The following is a 13,158-nucleotide window of genomic DNA, read 5'->3' on the forward strand; positions in this document are numbered from 1 at the left end:
GGTCATGTAAAACAGCTGGAGAAGTGTTGCGTATATTAGAGATAGATATCAAGATTGTGATTTGCAAATGAGTGGGAGAACGAGAATATGTTTGGAGAAGAGAAGCTGAAATAACTGAAAATATATAAATAAGCAAATTTGTCTATCTGGTAAATAAAATAATTTTGAATAGAAAGAGAAAATATAGAAGATCCCAAATACATACCATTAAAGAAGGCAATAGCCATATGAAAATTATTATTGGAAACGATGTTGCATGAAATTTGATGCCATCTAAAGCTATATTTCTTTTTCTTTTTCTTTTTTCATTTTCTTTTTCTTTGAACTTGCACATGAGCACACTTTATTTTATGGCATGCTAACTTCAAGCAGGTTTGAATGGGGCAGCTGTGGTGGAATACACCTGTCATCCCAGCGCATGGAAGCCGGAGCAGGAGGATCCTTTCTTCCAAGACCAACCAAGTAGATTGGACTATTACTTAAGTCACCCCTTCATTGCATTTTTCCCTCAGATCCTCTTAGATAGCACATTAGAAATTACCAGGAAACACAATTCCATGGTCAACACTGTCCTTGTCAGTCTTCTTGTCCTACTGTGTGTCCTGACTCATTCTGTTCTCAACAGAGTCTACACATAGGAGAGCCTACATGTAGCCAATTATGGTTGTCACGATAAAGGTGGAAAGACAAAGGCATAGAGACATTGGATATGTTCCCCAAAGTCACATCGGCTGAGTGGGAGTCTTGCCATTAGAGATCAGTGTCGTCTCCAGAGTTGGACAAAGATAACCTTGAAGGAGGTCTGATAACTGGGCAGGGGAACCAATTTTCACCTTGATTCACTTAAGATCCAAATTAACCCTAACACAAAAGTATCAAAAACTAAGCTTTCAACTACAGAATAATGAGAAAAAAACAGTCACAGGGCACAGTTGTGGAGAGTTAAGAGGCTCTGACATTGGCTTCAGGCCCTACAGGTTTTGTGGCCATTTTCACCAACTTTTAAGAATGACCCCAGCTGGCCTTTGGGAGTACTTCCCTCGTCTCTGGAATCTGGTGCTGCACGCTTGCAGCTATGGTTGAGCCATTCAAGGGCGCCAGAATGCCCCAAGTGGCCTCCTAGCCAACTCTCCTAACTGGGGTTGACCTGTGATGTTATCAAGGAAGTCTATGGACTTCTTGCTTGTGCTGAAGTGGCTGGATGGGGCCTTCTTTCTTGGTGTCCTGCTCCACATCAGAGCCAATGTGCACAGAAGAGTTCATACTGGTGAGGGAATGAGGCATGTTAGACAGGGAGATCCTGATGCCGGCACCCCTGTTCAGAAAGGGCTTGTTCAGAAGGATCTTGGGGGATGCTGTCAGGTCAAAATTGAGCTTCACCTTCTCCTCTTTGTCTTCTCTCTGGCAGTGTCATCGCTGGGGTTGCTGGGATCGAGCAGCATTTGGTACTGGCTATTGGGAGTGCAGGGCGTCCTGAATGGGGAGTAATTAAAAACCCCAAACTTCCTCTCTATGTTCCTCACTTTCATCTCTTGAATGGCACTGTTGAAGATACTGTTAGTCTTTTTTGCAGAAAAGGGGACTTTTCTTTCTTTCTTTCTTTTTTCCTTTCTTTCTTTCTTTCTTTCTTTTAAAGAATTATTTTATTTTTAGTACACTGTGAATACACTGTCACTGTCTTCAGACACACCAGAAGAGGACATCAGACCCGATTTCAGATGGTTGTGAGCTACCATGTGTTTGCGGGGAATTGCACTCAGGACCTCTGGAAGAGTAGTCAGTGTCCCTAACCTCTGAACCATCTCTCCAGCCCCCAAAAGGGGCTTCCTTTAGACATGAGGTAGCAATTATTGCCTGGATCCCCAGGCTCTGCCATGTTGTCCAAAGAAATGGGCATCAACCTGTCCATCTTTGTCTCTCAGAGCTCTCTCTAACCAGAATGGAACCCCTTTCAGTTTTGCCCAGACCAGTTTTGCTTCAGGGCTCATAGAACTAGTTGTCTTGTTTTTGCCAAGCTGCAAGATAACATTCTGGACATACTTCAATTTCATTTATCTAGTGCTCACATATTTTGATGACGACCTTTGCTATTATGTCAACTTGTGGTTTCCCCCATTGTAAATAATGCAGTTGTGGAGGATCCACTTGGCATCAGTCAGGAAGGCTTCTGTACAACTGTATATCTTTTTTTTTTTGTTTTGCATTCTTTTCCAATGTACAAAGGTCCATGGGGTGGAAAATATATTCTGCATAGTCAAGGTGTTGCTCCAGTGGAATGGGCTTCTGGAATGCATCCATCCCTGGGTGCTTCATTTTCTGAATAGCAAACTTGAGCAGATAGGACAGCTGTTCTGTGGTCAGCATGGTCATGGCTCTGCTCTGTGTCTCCATGCATTCTGCTACTGTAATCTTCCCACATTCCAGACAAAATCAGTTCCCCTCTGGTTCAGATGTCTGTCTCAGACACTTAGCATGATAAACCTGGGGACAGAGCTGACAGAAAAAGACTTGTCCTTCCCAGTGTCGAATCAGGGAATAGAAGTCATTCCGTCTATCTTGCTCCTCATTGTTACTGTCCAGTAAGCCGGTTTTCTTTTTCTTTTTAATAGGGCTTGTGGATGGGCAAATGGCCATTGGAGGAATTTGGAGGGTTGGGGAATGTCAGTTCTTTCTACAAAGCCAGGGTCTTTGGAGCGAGTAGAGATACCCATTCCCTCCAGGACCCCCTGCTCAGTTTCTATTTCCTCTTCAGTCAAGCTTCCCAAAATCTTCCACGCCTGGCTCCTGCGACTCTGTAGCTCTATGGGCAGCTAAAGCTATATTTCAAGAAGCTGATAAAAATGTTCATTTGCAAATAATAACCCAAATCAGGAAGGTATAATACCGGCTTTATCATTCCTATACTTGTGAGAATACTAAGAACAATGGTGATTTAAAAATTAAGAATGAGTCAGTCTTTAATTTCATGTCTGATTTAAACAGGCTTGTTTTATAGTTCCTTATGTAAAAACTATGTTTTTTATAAAGTTTTAATCAAGTTTTATACATTTGGTTAAGGCTGCATTCTTCAGAGTCAAATCATGCTTACCAAGAAGACACTAGAAAAAAATAAGAAAAAATTTGGTGACTCTTGAAGCTAAATGGCTAATCCCAATGCTTGTCCTCAAAATCTAGTAGGTTACAGAGTAAAGTATGTCAGTAATTGACTAATTCCAGGGACAAATGTGATAGAATAAAAAAGGTTCTTATATTGTGAGTCAGGGTTGTTTTTAAATGAAGTCATGATTTGAGTCGTTCCAGTTACAGCAGCATGGTGTAATACATTGAAACAGTAGTTACTCTAATCATGTCACCTTAGGAAAGTAGGCCATTGCTGATAAAGTGAAAGTTGAGCTGCATCTACTTCCTACAATGTGATAGGCTATATACATATAGGAAAATGTCCGTTTCCAAGGAGAAAATACAACTTCATGATTTACGATGCTCCACCATATCACAAGGACACATGCTCCACTATGTTCACAGCAGTCTTATTTATACAGCCAGAAGCTGGAAACAACTTAGATGTCTCTCAAATGAAGAAGGGATACAGACTATGTGTTTTGTTTACACAATGGAACACTACTCAGCTGTTGAAAATGAATATCATGAATTTTTCAGGCAAATGGATAGAACTGGAAATATCATTCTGAATGAGGTAATCCGGACCCAGAAGAAGATACATGGCATATGCTCACAAATAAATGAATATTAGTCAAAAAGTTCAGTATACACATGATACTACTCACAGACACTATGAAGATTAGCAAGAAGGAAGGTTGAAGTGTGGATACTTCAATACCATTAGACATATTTAGAAGGAACAGAGATTGAATGAAAGACCATCTAGAAACAAGCCCAACTTGAGATCCTTGCACAGACACCAAACCATGGCACTATTACTAATGTCATGTTGTGCTTGCAGACAGGAGCCTAGTATAGCTGTCCTCTGAGGGGCCCTACCAGCACCTGATTGAGACAGAGGCAGATACAGCCAACCATTGAACTGAGGTCAGCCACCCCAATGGATGAGTTAGGAGAGGAACTGAAGGAGCTAATGGGGATGCAATTCCATAGGAAAAGCTACTCTGTACCCCTCAGAGTTCCCAGTCAGTAATCCACCAAACAAAGTACATATGTGGGCTGTTCGTGTGCCCTGCTACATCTGCTGCAGAAGATTGTCTTTCCTGACCTCAGTGGAATACTCAAGGATATACTTGATCCTGTAGAAATTTGATGCCCCAAGGAAAGGGGATGTTAGAGGCATGAGTGGCTGGGTAGGTGAGAATGAGTGGGTGATTAGGTGGGAGAGTAATCTCTCAGAAGTAAAGGGGAGGGGGTATGGGGTAAATAACTCATGGAAGGGGTTCCAGGATAGGGGGGCAACATTTGAAATGCAAATCTAAATACTAATTAATTATAAAACAAATATACTGTGATTCCCAAACTGAAAAGTGTCAGAATTGAGTGACAGAGCCTTCAATTCTACATCTCTGCTTTCTAGAAAAATAAAAAGATTCCAAAGATTTTGAGGTGACACAGAAAATTTTTAGTGATACAAAAAAAACGAAACTATTGGTTACATTTAGGCCAGCTACTCAAGAGTTCCATGTTCTGATTTGGTTTGAGATTGGAGAGAAAAACATTCATAGCCTAAAACTGGCTGGAATCAATAAGTATAAATTTCCAGTACCTTACACAATAATACATTATTAGCACATGGTAGTGATGAAGGTTTTTAGGCATTTAGAGTGTCAGGCATTCTAAGAATTTTGCATGAAATTAGGTACTAAGTCACGATTAGGCACGGGTTTAGTGAGCTGTTTGAAATTATATTTAGAATATTGGTCCTGTTTCAGACTTAGGAATGTCAACTCTGGTCCACCCATCATCCTGATGTTAGGTTGCTCAGCTAAGGAAAGAAAATATGACCCCAAAAGGGGAACGTACTGCACAAAGGGGACTCTAAAGGCAGTTTGTCTGTCTCAGGGTGACTGAATAAGTAGATGGACTGTTTAAAATAACAAATACGTGGGATTTTTCAAGTGCATATTCAATATGAATTTAAAATATTGTTTTGTTCACAAACTAAATGTGTTTCAACAGTATTTTGAGGAGTTAATAAATAAAATGTCTTTTAGAAGAAAAGAACTCTTGATCAGAACTCAGATATTTCCTAGGGGAAGAAAGTTAACTGAAAGTACATGTAACTTTAAAATTTTTTTAACACTAGTAATTTTATAAGAAAGAGATTAATGAAAATTAATTTGTGTAGGAAATAATAAACCCTGTGATCCCATTTGTAAACATTTAAAATATTGAGGTTTTTAAACACATTACTATTATCTTTTTATAATTACCTATAGAATAGAGCATGTAAAGAACTGTGAGATAAAAAATTATATCAACAGTAGCAGAATTTTAAGCACAAAAATAAAATTTCTAGGATTATTTTTAATGCAAATATGAGGATTTGTTTTGATTATAGACAGCAATACTTTTTAAGCAGTCTGTTAAGATTTACTATTGAGAGAATTATTCCAAAGTAGTTATTATTTTTCGTAAATAATTGAAACAGAGAGAAAAGAGATGGCTTAGGAGTTAAGAGCACTTGCTACTCTTGTAAAAAACCAAAGTTTAGAATGCAACACCAATTTGGGGGATTCAGAATTGCCTGTAGCTCCATCTCTAGGGTATCCAGTATTCTTTTCTGGCCTCTTCTGGTAACCACACTCATGTATATGCAACCCACATGACAACATGTAATTTCAAAATAAATTTTTACTACAAGACAAAACAACAACAGTGACAAAGAAAGTTTAGAGATAGATATCATGAATCCCTACTGCCTTAAACTTGTGTGATTGAACAATTTGTTTCCTGCTTCTGTTTCTTCATATAGAGACTATGGCTTCTTCAGGAAATGGGGCTTAGCTGATGGAAATGGATTGTTGTGGCTGGGGTGGAGCATGAAAGTTAGAAACCTGTCCTGCTTCTATCTTGATGATGCCTGTTTGCAGAATTATGATGTTAATTGTCCCGCCTTAGCTCCCACAATAAGGCATACAGCAGTCATGCAGTCTCTGTGCTGATAAGTCTATCATGTTGAGGCATAAGCCATTCTCCTTTGAATTATCATGTCAGATACATTGTAAAAGTAACAAGGAAATTGATATGGTAGACAATAGGAGATAAATACCTGAAAAGTGCTGAAAGGTTATTTTCATTCTAAATATTCTCTTGTCAAACTTACAGTAACACAGTATAACAAACAGCACTGTAAAGTTTATGTACATATGATATGTATTTTATGTATGACTGAAATTAGATAGCAGCTACATGATGTGAAAGCGTTTAATTGCCTTCAAAGATGTAACACCAAGGAATCAAACATATGCAACCAGATAATGTCAAAATTAAACTAGGTTTAATAAGAACCTTTCTGAATCTACCTCTTCCTTGAAATAGTAACATACAGGAATTATATGACACAGTTAAATATATTTACATAGTTTCAAAATAAAATGAGCATAAACATATATCTTACATTAATAATAGCAAATCCAGCAGTACAAAAATAGTAATTACCACAGACATACTTTAAATTACAAAATCACAATACAGGTATGTTAATCAAAGACTTTATATTGAGGGCATGCCTTTTTAATTTATTGAAATACTGTTTATTTCACATGTATTTCTTTGTCTCACTGACATTTGCTGGCTGATCACTACTATTACTGTGTCCTACCAAAACATCCCACACATACTTAAAACCAATAAAAGGTGAAGTTCTGTCATTCAGAACTAAGTAGGCATTTTGTACAACACAATCTTGGTAATGGAACCTGGACAACATTCTAGTCTAGAAAGATCAGCCAGACTACAGAAATGAAATAAGGAATAGTTCAAACAGTTTAAACCCTTTTCTTTAAGCGATTTCGTCCATACCAGATATCTTTTACAACCTCCTTATTACAAGAGGTAATAATTGATGGATTAATATATCAATTAATATAATTGATGAATTTGGCTTCCTCATTGGAAAGAGAAGCACACCATTACCTTAAAATTTTGCTTAAATTTTTAAGCAATTTTTAAAAATTGCTTAAATTTTCCTTAATGTCCTCTATAGTACTGGTTCCTTTTGATGTATGGGAGGTTTTTTCCTCTTTCTTTAGGATTATTGACTTTTTGATCTTGGTGTTCACGGTTTAAAGACTTTTTCATTCTTGTTTGCTTTCTGTGTGATTTCCTTTGCTGGACCATTTCCTGTCCTTTCTTTATCATTAAACTATCTTCATCATCTTTATCACCTCTATTAATATCATCATAATTAAATCATTATCATTATCACATATATATATATACATATATATATGTGTGTGTGTGTGTTCGTGTGTGTGTGTGTGCATGTGTGTGTGTGTATGTGTGTATGTGTGTGTGTGAGTGTGTGTGTGAAACTTTGTTATCATTTTGAAGGCAGATTCCTTTCCATATATAGCTATCAGTTTTTCATTCTCCTCATTCTCATTTTTATCTTCTGATTCTGTTTCTTCCTCTCTAACTACCAGCTGTTCTCCACTAATATTCACTGGCTCTGAACCACACTTCAATCATAAGACCACAGGTAGTGAGGTAGTGTACTTTTAAAGCTCCCAAAGGAAAACTATTGGTTGTACAAGTGTTTGTTCTACCTATAATTGGAGTTACAGATCATTCTATATGTTAGTATAATTTTCCTGCCTTACTAATTTATTGCCTCTACCTTAGTGATATGTAATTCATCCTTTGGCACTGCTTTTAACCTCACTGCTTTTATTGATAATTGGTAATCATGGTCATCATTAACAATTGCATCATTATCCGTAGAGTATAATTTTGTCAACCTTTAGTTTGCAACCAAAAAATAATTCAGAGGAGCCAGAGTTAATGTCCATGGAGTCTTCCATGAAGAGGATGCACACATTTCAGCGTGTAGAGATGACTGCTTACTGCTCCTCAGAGCAGACATGAAAGAGAGAATCATACCAGAGAAAGTCAAAATATCCTTAGGAAGGAATCCTAGGAAATTCATTCTAAAAGCAATTCTATGCTTCAAAATGAGTAATTATTAGGGATGATGTCATCATAAATAATAAAAACTGCAAATGAAACATAATAAATAATATTTTCAAATAGGTATAAAATGAAATTATTATTTAGAATTAGTATGTAGTGCCCACAAATAAGGGAACAAAAATAATGTATATGGAGTAATGTCTCAATTCCCAATGAAGGTGTCTGTTCACATACCATTAAGAGCGATCGAAGTGAGGAGTTGGGTAGTTACTTCAGAGGCACCAATGAGTTTCACACACATTGCTTCCATTATAAAAGGACAGTGGCCTTAATTGCAATGTCTTGACTAGAAGGAATAAAAATATAGGCCACCACAAACCAAGTTATCAGAGCCAGTGCTAGATGATCCTAATTTTAATTTGAACATTTCTATTTGTTTGGCTCTGAAACCTGAAATTCCCCATATCTAATCCCCATATCCTGTCCTTCTCTGTTCACAGAAGGCAGTGGTGCATCATAATCAGAAGTTTTAGCATCTAGTTTTCCTATGTCTTTTTACCTTCATAGGCTGGAATGACTCCAGAATAATTAGCAAAGATAACCGTCCAAAAGGAATTAAGATAGAAGTATAGGAAGGCAAGGAGAAATGCCTGTGAATTTCATGCTATTAATTTGACTCTTCTGTGTACTTAATTTACTTCTGTGTAAAGTCCTTTGTTAGGTGATTTTGAGTTAATATAAATGGTGGCAACTACTCTTATGGCACACAGTTATCTAAGAATCATGTTGGAAAGTTGTCAGCTTTTCAGTGTCTCCAAGCAAGAGCAATGCAAGGCAAAAGAAATACAGAAGCAATAAAGAAGATGTGTTTCTTTCATGGTTGCCTTCTATTTATTGGTTTTGCCTCTGTTGATATTTTCAGTCTTGTATCATTCCCTTCCATTAATGTGGGCTGGGCCATGTAATTTTCCTCTGACAAATAGACTACCACAACATTCATGAAATAATATCTTTATGATTGGGTAACTAAAATTATAGTGCTTCCTGTACTAATCTCCCTTTTACTGTATTTTAGTTTTCACTCTTGTCTCTCTCTCTTGTTCTTAGCTTCACAAGCATAAGTGAATCTGAACTTAGTGATTCTTGAGATGATTTAGTCCAGGCTGATGTTCCCTGAGAGAATTTTATCTAGAACATACTATATTAAGACATGGCCTAAAGTATGACTTATATAAAGAATATATGAATTAAAACAAGCTTATTTAGTTACAATTTATTAATGAAAGGATAACCAGGTAATATAGAAAATTATTCATACATATATATATATATAGTCTATTTTAAATAATATATATGTATATATATATATATGAATTTGGCAGTTAATTTATATAAGAAATATACAGAATGTAGCTGAAAGAAAAAATAATGAAAAATTCATGATTCTGTAAGCATTAAAGAAAATTATTCAGGTTATAGGTAAACCCATTAATGATGTGTCATATGCAGTACAAAATTAATAAAGAAATGTCACAAATAATTTTATTATCATAGTCTATTTTTGTTAATAGTTGGTTTAGTATTTCTAATCAACTTTATTCACTTGTTTTATACATAACAATCCACAAGTATTTTTGCAAACCTAATTTTATCATGGATTACTGAGCACATAACTAGATATCTAGCATTATAATAAAGGACCTCATATTATATTAACCAATTTGGAATTCCCCATTTGTAATGATGACATTTGTAAATCATTCAAATCATAAAATCTTAGAAATTTATCAGGCGTGGTAGGTGGGTTGGGGATATCTAAAGAGATTCCATTCTTAATCATGATCAAAGCATTTAAACTAAAGCAAAAGAGAAAATTATGCTTGAGTGACTGAAAAAATTTATGTGAAAAAAATTAAGAATATATCTATTCTAAGAAATATCAACTGTTTTCTTCATTTGTGTTTTAAACAGATTTAAGGTACTGACAATTGAACACAATGATTTACCCCTTATTTTTCCCATAAAATAAATATGACAGATTAAGGTACTTAAAATTCTACTAAATTAAAATTTATTGATGAAAACTATTTAAATTTATATTTTCACACTAGAAAGTATAGGCTCCTGAAAAGGAATCTATTAAGACAAATGATTTAGTACAGAATAAATGTTTATTAAAAACTTTGATAATCACACTAAAATTTGAAGAAGGTAATAATCATAGCTTTAAAGAAATATAAAAGGAAATTTACGTCTGTTTCTTCTATCCCCACGGTCTATAACAAATGGAAATATTGTTTCGAAATCATTTAGCAATGCTGGGATATACTTTTGTTCTTCATATAGTTGTTCTTGTAATGTTCTAGGTACAAAATAAGAAAGCCATTAAAATTAACCTAACCCCAATGGCACAATCCAATTCAGAAAACTTTCCTGCTCTTTCTCCTAATCAGTCTCATTCTGAGCTGTCATTTGTAATTTGACATTCAAATACATGACTTGACTTAAGGTGTGGGGTTTCTTTTACAATTCTTACTTGAGCTCATTGCCAATTTATCAAAAAATCTCTGCATTAATATTTTCGATTGATTATTTGGTTGATTATTTGATGTCAGAATTTATCCACCTGAATTTCTATTAACATTTTCTGTATCACTAAATTGTACTAATGATTATCCTGATAGAAATTCAATCATTCTTATATTTCATCTACCCACTCTAGTCTTTTATTTATCAACTATGAGAACTATGAGAGCCAACAACTTTCAAATCTATGGATATCTCTCAATATCAGAATATATTAGGCTTACTTTCTGATCTTCCTACTCACTTTCCAGAGAGATTCATTTACATAATTTATCCATGTGTACAAATTATACACAGATAATTATAATCTTACTAGACTGCAATATTTGAAATGTTTGAACATTTATTAATATGATTTTGACTGTTTTCCTGAAATTTTCATATATTCAGTATGACCCATAGATGACTATGGAAACGAATCTGTCTCAGAAAACTGGAAATAGTTCTACCTGAAGACTTAGCTATACTAATCCTGGGCATATTCACATATACACAAAAGAGGCATGACAATGCCACAAGGACCCATGCTTCACTATGTTTATAGTATCTTTATTCACAAGAGTCAGAATCTGGAAATAACTCAGGTGCCTGTCAAACAAAGAATGAATACAGAAAATGTGGTTCATTTGCACAGTGGGATACTATTCAGCAATTAAAAATGATCATCATGAATTTTCCAGGCAAATGGATGGAACTAGAAATTATCATCCTGAGTAAAGTAACACAGATCCAAAAGGTTATGGATGATATGTACTTACTGATATTTGGATATTAGCCATAAAGTACAAGACACTCGTGATACAGTCCATAGACTCAAGGAAGTTAAACAAAAAGAAAGGCTAAAGCAAGGATGCAAGGTGCCCAAATCTCACTTAGGATGCCGAATAAATAAATAGGAGGCAGAGAGACGGAGAGACCTGGGTGGGAGAAGAGATGTGGTAGGGAATGAGACTAGGGATCAGGTGTGTGGAGAGGCAGGAGAAAGGACCAGAGGTCCTAGAGTTAATGGAAATCTGCTGCTGTTGGAGTGGAGGCAAAGGGGGGAATCTCTAGGAAGTGCCAGAGAGTTTGAATGGGGGAGGTTTTCAGGAGCCAATGAGCATGCCCTTAGCTGAGACCCATAGTGCTGAGGATATTGCACTGGAAGATGTCACCTCCTGACGACAGGCAGGACCCCAAGTGGAAAGATGAGGACACTAACCCATACATAAAACTTTTGACTCAAAATTTTTATTGACTAGAAGAAATGTAGTGACAAAAATGGAGCAGAGATTGAGGGAATGGTCAAGCGAGCGGCCCAACTTGAGACTCAACCCCATGGGCAAGAACCAATCCCTGACACAATTAATGACACTCTGTTATGCTTGAAGATAAGGGTATAGCATTGCTGTACTGAGAGGCTCTACTCAGTAGCTGAGTAAAACAGATGTAGACACACAGCCAAACATCGGACCAAAGTCCAAGACTCTTAGGGAAGAGATGGAGGCAGAACTGAGGGCCCTGAAGGGAATAGGAATTCTACAGGAAGAAGAACAGAGTCAACTATCCTGGACCCCTGGGTATTCTCAGAGACTGAACCAGAGAGGAAAGAGCACACTCAGGTTGGACTGAGACTCCTGGCATATATGTAGCAGATGTTCAGCTCAATCTTCATGTTGGTTCCCCAACAACCAGGTAAGGGCAGTCCCTGAAGCTACTGCTTGTCTGTGGAATTCATTCCCCAACTGTACTGCCTTTTCTGGCCTCAATGTGCTAAGATGAGACTAATCTTTCAGAGTTATGAGGGCTGGACACTCTCTTAGAGGAGAAACAGAGGGGAGATGGGGAAAGGGACTCTCTAAGGGGGGACTGGGAGGCAGGGTATCATTCAGGACTTAAAATGAGAGAGAGAGAGAGAGATAGAGATAGAGAGAGAGAGAGAGGAGGAAAAGAAAGAAAGAGAGAAAGAAAGAAGGAAAAAAGAAAGAAAATATTTATTTACAGGTAAAGTATTAAATACAAATATATTGAGACATTTTCCCATACAAAAATTGAAGAAATTTTTGAAAATTTTGAAAATTTTGAAAGAAAATTCATATATAATTTACTGTTAAATTTCTATTGAAAAAAGTACTGGAAAAGAGTTTCATGCAATCTAAGTTGATTAGAGCTTTCTTTATCTCTATGGTTGACCATGAACCGAGATGCTCCTGTTTCTATCATGTAAGTACTCAGATTATATAATCGCACCACTATGCTGCACAGCATCATCTTTAAAAAAAATAATGGATTGTTCCAAAGGCAAACTTATAAATGAATAATGCGGATATAAACCCAATAACAATTTCTGTATCAGAAATATTTAGACTAACATTTAAATGTCATTCCATTCCTTAATCTCAGGCTAAAGAAAGACTGTCCTTTGCTAGTTTTATAAACCCAGTTAACATGTGCTTTTTCTGCTTTTGCTTGTTTCTATATATAAAGGTATTC

At 36.3% G+C, this 13,158-nt stretch overlaps 1 pseudogene; it reads right to left on the bottom strand.

Moving 5' to 3' along the window:
* Window positions 1–1,088: 1,088 nt before the first annotated feature.
* On the bottom strand, window positions 1,089–2,750 carry LOC116914674 (annotated as a pseudogene).
* Between the last annotated feature and the right edge of the window lie 10,408 nt (window positions 2,751–13,158).

This window comes from Rattus rattus, chromosome 13 (genome assembly GCF_011064425.1).
Source record: "Rattus rattus isolate New Zealand chromosome 13, Rrattus_CSIRO_v1, whole genome shotgun sequence".
In the NCBI taxonomy this organism is placed as follows: Eukaryota; Metazoa; Chordata; class Mammalia; order Rodentia; family Muridae; genus Rattus; species Rattus rattus.